Below are 9,475 nucleotides of genomic sequence, written 5' to 3' on the forward strand. Positions count from 1 at the left end.
TCCTACAACATGGCCACATCTACTCCAACAAGACCACACCTTCTAATAGCACTACTTCCTATAAACCTATGGGGATAATTTTTATACAAAACACCACATTTTCACTCTCTGGCTCCCATAGTCTAATGTCCATATCATATCACAAAACTACATTCAGTCTAACTTCAAAGGTCTCCATAGTCTATCAGTCTCAACTCTTTTTAAAAATCCAACGTCTCTTCTGAGTCTTATGGCAAACTCTTAACTTTTATCTCCTATAAAATCAAAATGAAAAAGAAGATCACTTATTTCCAAGATATAATGGCGCAGGATATGTAATAGTGTTTTAAATGGGAACAAAGGAAACATAGTGAAAAAATACTGGACCAAAGCAAGACTGAAAACCAGCTGGGCAAACTCTAAACTCTGCATCTCTATGTCTGATGTTAGAGATAGCTAGACGATCTGTCATCTGGGACTCAGAACATAAAATGTTTTCCTGGTATAAAAAGTTTATGAGATGTGATGGACACATCAGGGAAACTTTAGAATGTGCTTTTATTTTTCTCGGTAACTGCTCCCAGACAAATAGTCCTAGCTTGTAGATGGCAGTGTGTTCCGCATCTCTTCTCCAGGGAGTTAACGTGTCTAGCCACCGTGTTTTCACACCTTTGTCTTTATTCTTCTTCCACCTAAATGTTCAGTGACTTAACAAAATCTTATCTTGTGTTGTTCTTAATCCTTCTTCTGATTTAAATATAATTACACCATTTCCTCTTCCCTCGCCATCCTCCAACCCCTCCTATCCCCCATTGCTCTTTTAAATTCATAGCCTCCTTAATAGTTGTCACACACACACACACACACACACACACACACACACACCTGTCTATCCACCTGTCCATCCATCCATCCATCCATCCATCCATCCATCCATCCATCCATCCATCCATCCAATCTATGTATTAATCTACCTATTAATCTATTAATCTATCTTATCTTGTCTATCTTATGCTATCTATTAATTTATCTCTCTTATGTTATCTATCTACCATCCATCCATCCACCCCATCTATCCATCCACCTATCTATCTATCTATCTATCTATCTATCTATCTATCTATCTAATATTATTGATCTATCTTGTTATCTATCTATCCATCAATCTCTCCTGTTTATGTATCAATCTATTAATCTATCAATTTATCTTATGTTATCTATATTATCTTATATTATCTATTCATCTATCTTATGTTATCTATATACCTACCACTCATCCATCTATCCACCTATCCATCCATCTATTCATCTATCCTATCTATCTATCTATCTATCTATCTATCTATCTATCTATCTATCTATCTACTATTTTTAGTATGGATTTTAAACTGATGTTTCTACTTAGCCAATAGCCTTTGAAGTGATCCTTCAACAAAGCTCCCTCATCGTCTATGGCTTCAGAGTCTACTGCTGGGAACTGGGGAAGTCCCAGGTGGGAAGGTGGCACTGGTGGATTTGGATTGACTGATTTGTAGAAGTCACAGGCACAAATGCAACTCACACTCTTTGGCTTGGAGCCTAGCGACGTAATCTAACTTAATAAGAGGTAAACTGGGAAATATGCACACAAGGCAAAGAAGAAAGATTTCGGTGGAAAACACAGCCATTTCGTCTGAAGTAACTAGATGTTGCAGATGTGAATTTACTATGATTTCTTCTCTGACTTTGGCTAATCTCTGAAAAAAATAGCAGGTGAGTATTTCAAGGGTAGGCTCTGCCTCACAGAGCACAGAAGCATGGCTGAAGGAGATACTCCTAGTGCTTAGCAAGGCAGATTCCAGAGAGGGGAGGAAAGGCTTGGTTTAATGTGGTGAACTTTTTTATTCAATTTCATTCTATAGCGGAATGAAGAAAAGAGACTCTGGAGTTGCTGTTCTAGGAACTTTGTCTACTTAGAAATAAGAGGACCACAAAGCAAATGCCTCATCCTCAGGCCAGTAACTAAACAATTGCCTTGAACCTACAACATATCATCTTTTGATAGATTCTTTCCTTCAAAACCATCTCATGAGTACCCTACTTTTGGAATACATTGTAATAAATATGGTGTATAGACAGTCTAATTAAATTACTAACAAAATTACCCTTAATGCATCTTTGAGTTTTGTTTTTAAGATAGAATCTGGAAGCCTGGATGTAGATGAGGTTAGCCTCTAACTCAGAGATCCACTCACCTTGGCCTCCCAAGTGCTGGGATTAAAGATGGTGTGCACCACTGTGTCCAGTGTTATTGAGATATAAAAATGACGTGTGCTGTTTTACTTTACGTGCATGAATGTTTGCCTATGTGTCTATCCACCATGATATCAGAGGAGGCTAGAAAATAGTCTTAATCTTCTAGAACTGGAGTTACAAGTAGTTTTGTGCTGCCATGGGGTGCTCATAACTGAACCTACACTGTCTATAAAAGCAGGAAGCCTCTTAAACCCCATACCACATCTCCAGCCCCCATCTTTGGCATTTTAAATAGAATTTTAAGAATACTTTTTCTTTTTGTGTTTGTTGTTTGTTTTGAGACGGGGTCTTTTATAGCCCAGGATAGCCCTGACATTCTGAATCCCCTGTTTCCACCTTCTAAGTGCTGGATTACAGTGATAAGCCCATACCCAACTATTTCAGCAACTTTGCCATATGTTTCCATATATTTAACATGCACACACCTATGTACATATTTATATTGAAAACTGAAGTTCTTCAAGGAACAAGACAGGGTAAGGAATGGACAGGTCCCTTGTAGACTGAGCGTGAGTGAAGCATGACAGATGATGGATGGTCTGTCAGCCAGCGGGTAGGACACCAAATGCTTTCCTGGTATAAGCAGTTTATGGTTTGTCCTGGGTGCCTCAGGGAGACTTGAGGATGTGCTTTTATTTTTCTCAGTAACTGCTTCCGGACAAATAGTTTTAGCTCGCAGATGGCAGCGTGTTCCACGTCCTTCTCCCGGGAATTAAAATGTCTAGCCCCAGCGTTTTCTCCTTTTATCTAAGTCTCACAAGTTTGGACTCGGAACTGTCAGAAGTAAAGGAGGGGATTCTGGCGTCGTTCTCCCCCATCTGCCCACGCTCCTATTGCCGCTTGCTTCCTGGTCCACCTGCTTCTCCAGAGGAAGCTCCTTGGGGATTAAAGGACAATGGCTGAGGACGCAAGCTCCGATGCTCTGCCTTGGTACCTGATGCTGTAGCCTTGTGCTCACTCCTGTAGTGGTTTGATGGGTTTTCGCTGACCTCTGCTAAGGTGCCCAACACTGAGCTGCTCTCTTACAGAGATGCAAGTACTTTTAAAAAGCATAGTTATCTGGGAGGAGGATGGAGAGGGGAACACCCATAGGGAAGGGGAGGAGAAGGGGTTAGGGGGATGTTGGCCTGAAAACCGGGAAAGGGAATAACAATCAAAATGTAAATAAGAAATACCGGAGTTAATAAAAATGGAAAAAATATATAAAAAAGTATAGTTATCAAGGTTGTTCTCAGAGATATAGTATTTTAGATGTTACTGGTAATCTAGAGGAATCAGATAATTGTAATAATATTAAAAGTAAGTTTGGGTGTAGTGGTGGTATACACCTTTTTTTTTTTCTTTTTTTTTCCGGAGCTGGGGACCGAACCCAGGGCCTTGCGCTTTCTAGGCAAGCGCTCTACCACTGAGCTAAATCCCCAACCCCGGTATACACTTTTTAATGCCAGCCTCTAGGAGGTATGGGCAGACAGCGCTCTGTAGTTTGGGGCTAGCCTGGCCTACATGGTGAGTTCTAGTGTAACACTTTACCTTGGGGGCTAGAGTAGTTTCTGACATCATGAGGATGATTGTTTTTATTTGGTGGCTCCATATTTGATTAGGCTTTCTTTCTTTCTTTCTTCCTTTCTTCCTTTCTTCCTTCCTTTCTTTCTTTCTTTCTTTCTTTTTCTTTCTTTTTTTTTTGCTATTTAATTTCACAAGCAAGGAAATACTGTAATATTTTCAACATTTGCTATTTACCAAAACTTGAAGTTCTCAACACACAACTGTGATCCCATGACAAAAAAAAAAAAAAAAGATTTCACAGAAATAGAGTCTTTAGCTAGCTTCACATTCCGTTTTGATGGGAAAACTTGTCAGAAGTGATAACCAGGTATTTTTAGAAAGCTACAGGTCTGTCCTCTTCCTTGGTCCCTGGGATCTCACTGTTGCCTTTTGGAGATACAAAAACTGTGGGCTTTAACACTTCTGGCAAATGTTGGCGTCTATTCCATTTATCCGGGTTTAACAATGGCCTTTTGAGGCCTGGTAAGTCCTGCCGAGTGGCGGATCAAGTCCACTGTGAATCATTTGAACTATACACAGGTTTGCATCGGTCAATGGCATCGTGGAGTTGCACAGCTGCTCCGGGATCCTTCAGCAGAAGCAGCGCCACACTGACGCTCATTTAAAGACTCACGTTTATTCCTCTGGGGTGGATTCAATAGCCACAGGGTAAAGAACATGGCCCAGATGTGTGCAAAAGAAACAGAAAAAAGAAAAAAAGAAACACCAGCTTGTTTTTCATTGATGTTTTTAGCCTCTTATAGCTACATAGTGTTGAGAAAAGTGATCCTACTGTCTTGAAAAGGCAAACTTGGAATACTTAATTATTTCGAAACATAACAGCCCCTAAAGTACCATTCACTGTGGTACATGTCTTCTTGTTTAATTGTAACTGTTTCTTTGCATGAAAAGAAGTGAGACTAAATTACAGGGTCACTGTCTCACAGCCCTGGGTCACAGACTCAGTGAACTATACAATGAGGGCTCCCCAGACTTCCCTTAATCTTTCTCACCACTTTTAGGACTTATTTTTACCCTGTCCCAGAAGCTACCTGACATATCCCTACTATGTGTGGGTGATGTAAATCTGGGAAAGTTCATCCTATGTTTTGGTAGGTAAACTTCCTCTATGCTTTAAACCTGTGTAACATTTTTGATAAGACAAATGCCTTCATCGCCTAGGCAAAAGCTATAGATGGTGATTGTGAGTAGTCCAAAGCCCGCCTGACCCCAGGAAACATTCACAACATCTTAGTTCTATGCCTTATTTACACCATGCATAATAATGTTTCCCTGTCTCAGGCTGGGAGGAAAGGTTTTTTTTGTTTTTTTTTTTGTTTTTTTTGTTTTTTTATTAACTTGAGTATTTCTTATATACATTTCAAGTGTTATTCCCTTTCCCGGTATCCGGGCAAACATCCCCCTCCCCTTCCTTATGGGTGTTCCCCTCCCAACCCTCCCCCCATTGCCGCCCTCCCCCCACCAATCTAGTTCACTGGGGGATCAGTCTTAGCAGGACCCAGGGCTTCCCCTTCCACTGGTGCTCTTACTAGGATATGCATTGCTACCTATGAGGTCAGAGTCCAGGGTCAGTCCATGTATAGTCTTTGGGTAGGGGCTTAGTCCCTGGAAGCTCTGGTTGCTTGGCATTGTTGTACATATGGAGTCTCGAGCCCCTTCAAGCTCTTCCAGTTCTTTCTCTGATTCCTTCAACGGGGGACCTATTCTCAGTTCAGTGGTTTGCTGCTGGCATTCGCCTCTGTATTTGCTGTATTCTGGCTGTGTCTCTCAGGAGCGATCTACATCCGGCTCCTGTCGGTCTGCACTTCTTTGCTTCATCCATCTTGTCTAATTGGGTGGCTATATATATATGGGCCACATGTGGGGCAGACTCTGAATGGGTGTTCCTTCAGTCTCTGTTTTAATCTTTGCCTCTCTCTTCCCTGCCAAGGGTATTCTTGTTCCCCTTTTAAAGAAGGAGTGAAGCATTCACATTTTGATCATCCGTCTTGAGTTTCATTTGCTCTAGGCATCTAGGGTAATTCAAGCATTTGGGCTAATAGCCACTTATCAATGAGTGCATACCATGTATGTCTTTCTGTGATTGGGTTAGCTCACTCAGGATGATGTTTTCCAGTTCCAACCATTTGCCTACGAATTTCATAAAGTCGTTGTTTTTGATAGCTGAGTAATATTCCATTGTGTAGATGTACCACATTTTCTGTATCCATTCCTCTGTTGAAGGGCATCTGGGTTCTTTCCAGCTTCTGGCTATTATAAATAAGGCTGCAATGAACATAGTGGAGCACGTGTCTTTTTTATATGTTGGGGCATCTTTTGGGTATATGCCCAAGAGAGGTATAGTTGGATCCTCAGGCAGTTCAATGTCCAATTTTCTGAGGATTCTCCAGACTGATTTCTAGAATGGTTGTACCAGTTTGCAATCCCACCAACAATGGAGGAGTGTTCCTCTTCCTCCACATCCTCGCCAGCATCTGTTGTCCCCTGAGTTTTTGATCATAGCCATTCTCACTGGTGTGAGGTGAAATCTCAGGGTTGTTTTGATTTGCATTTCCCTGATGATTAAGGATGTTGAACATTTCTTTAGGTGTTTCTCAGCCATTCGGCATTCCTCAGCTGTGAATTCTTTGTTTAGCTCTGAACCCCATTTTTTAATAGGGTTATTTGTTTCCCTGCGGTCTAACTTATTGAGTTCTTTGTATATTTTGGATATAAGGCCTCTATCTGTTGTAGGATTGGTAAAGATCTTTTCCCAATCTGTTGGTTGCCGTTTTGTCCTAACCACCGTGTCCTTTGCCTTACAGAAGCTTTGCAGTTTTATGAGATCCCATTTGTCGATTCTTGATCTTAGAGCATAAGCCATTGGTGTTTTGTTCAGGAAATTTTTTCCAGTGCCCATGTGTTCCAGAAGCTTCCCTAGTTTTTCTTCTATTAGTTTGAGTGTGTCTGGTTTAATGTGGAGGTCCTTTATCCACTTGGACTTAAGCTTTGTACAGGGTGATAAGCATGGATCGATCTGCATTCTTCTACATGTTGACCTCCAGTTGAACCAGCACCATTTGCTGAAAATGCTATCTTTTTTCCATTTGATGGTTTTGGCTCCTTTGTCAAAAATCAAGTGACCATAGGTGTGTGGGTTCATTTCTGGGTCTTCAATTCTATTCCATTGGTCTATCTGTCTGTCTCTGTACCAATACCATGCAGTTTTTATCACTATTGCTCTGTAATACTGCTTGAGTTCAGGGATAGTGATTCCCCCTGAAGTCCTTTTATTGTTGAGGATAGCTTTAGCTATCCTGGGTTTTTTGTTATTCCAGATGAATTTGCAAATTGTTCTGTCTAACTCTTTGAAGAATTGGATTGGTATTTTGATGGGGATTGCATTGAATCTGTAGATTGCTTTTGGTAAAATGGCCATTTTTACTATATTAATCCTGCCAATCCATGAGCATGGGAGATCTTTCCATCTTCTGAGGTCTTCTTCAATTTCTTTCTTCAGTGTCTTGAAGTTCTTATTGTACAGATCTTTTACTTGCTTGGTTAAAGTCACACCGAGGTACTTTATATTATTTGGGTCTATTATGAAGGGTGTCGTTTCCCTAATTTCTTTCTCGGCTTGTTTCTCTTTTGTGTAGAGGAAGGCTACTGATTTATTTGAGTTAATTTTATACCCAGCCACTTTGCTGAAGTTGTTTATCAGCTTTAGTAGTTCTCTGGTGGAACTTTTGGGATCACTTAAATACACTATCATATCATCTGCAAACAGTGATATTTTGACTTCTTCTTTTCCGATCTGTATCCCCTTGACCTCCTTTTGTTGTCTGATTGCTCTGGCTAGAACTTCAAGAACTATATTGAATAAGTAGGGAGAGAGTGGGCAGCCTTGTCTAGTCCCTGATTTTAGTGGGATTGCTTCGAGTTTCTCTCCATTTAGTTTAATGTTAGCAACTGGTTTGCTGTATATGGCTTTTACTATGTTCAGGTATGGGCCTTGAATTCCTATTCTCTCCAGGACTTTTATCATGAAGGGGTGTTGAATTTTGTCAAATGCTTTCTCAGCGTCTAATGAAATGATCATGTGGTTTTGTTCTTTCAGTTTGTTTATATAATGGATCACGTTGATGGTTTTCCGTATATTAAACCATCCCTGCATGCCTGGGATGAAGCCTACTTGGTCATGGTGGATGATTGTTTTGATGTGCTCTTGGATTCGGTTTGCCAGAATTTTGTTGAGTATTTTTGCATCGATATTCATAAGGGAAATTGGTCTGAAGTTCTCTTTCTTTGTTGTGTCTTTGTGTGGTTTAGGTATAAGAGTAATTGTGGCTTCGTAGAAGGTATTCGGTAGTGATCCATCTGTTTCAATTTTGTGGAATAGTTTGGATAATATTGGTATGAGGTCTTCTATGAAGGTTTGGTAGAATTCTGCACTAAACCCGTCTGGACCTGGGCTCTTTTTGGTTGGGAGACCTTTAATGACTGCTTCTATTTCCTTAGGAGTTATGGGGTTGTTTAACTGGTTTATCTGTTCCTGATTTAACTTCGGTACCTGGTATCTGTCTAGGAAATTATCCATTTCCTGAAGATTTTCAAGTTTTGTTGAATATAGGTTTTTATAGTAAGATCTGATGATTTTTTGAATTTCCTCTGAATCTGTTGTTATGTCTCCCTTTTCATTTCTGATTTTCTTAATTTGGACGCACTCTCTGTGTCCTCTCGTTAGTCTGGCTAAGGGTTTATCTATCTTGTTGATTTTCTCAAAGAACCAACTTTTGGTTCTGTTGATTCTTTCTATGGTCCTTTTTGTTTCTACTTGGTTGATTTCCGCTCTGAGTTTGATTATTTCCTGCCTTCTACTCCTCCTGGGTGTATGTGCTTCTTTTTGTTCTAGAGCTTTTAGGTGTGCTGTCAAGCTGCTGACATATGCTCTTTCCTGTTTCTTTCTGCAGGCACTCAGCGCTATGAGTTTTCCTCTTAGCACAGCTTTCATTGTGTCCCATAAGTTTGGGTATGTTGTACCTTCATTTTCATTAAATTCTAAAAAGTTTTTAATTTCTTTCTTTATTTCTTCCTTGACCAGGTTATCATTGAGTAGAGCATTGTTCAATTTCCAAGTATATGTGGGCATTCTTCCTTGATTGTTATTGAAGACCAGTTTTAGGCCGTGGTGGTCCGATAGCACGCATGGGATTATTTCTATCTTTCTGTACCTGTTGAGGCCTGTTTTTTGACCAATTATATGGTCAATTTTGGAGAAAGTACCATGAGGAGCTGAGAAGAAGGTATATCCTTTTGCTTTAGGATAGAATGTTGTATAAATATCCGTTAAGTCCATTTGGCTCATGACTTCTCTTAGTCTGTCTACATCTCTGTTCAATTTCTGTTTCCATGATCTGTCCATTGATGAGAGTGGGGTGTTGAAATCTCCCACTATTATTGTGTGAGGTGCAATGTGTGTTTTGAGCTTTAGTAAGGTTTCTTTTATGTATGTAGGTGCCCTTGTATTTGGGGCATAGATATTTAGGATTGAGAGTTCATCTTGGTGGATTTTTCCTTTGATGAATATGAAGTGTCCTTCCTTATCTTTTTTGATGACTTTTAATTGGAAATTGATTTTATTTGATATTAGAATGGC

Source organism: Rattus norvegicus, chromosome 19, assembly GCF_036323735.1.
Source record: "Rattus norvegicus strain BN/NHsdMcwi chromosome 19, GRCr8, whole genome shotgun sequence".
In the NCBI taxonomy this organism is placed as follows: Eukaryota; Metazoa; Chordata; class Mammalia; order Rodentia; family Muridae; genus Rattus; species Rattus norvegicus.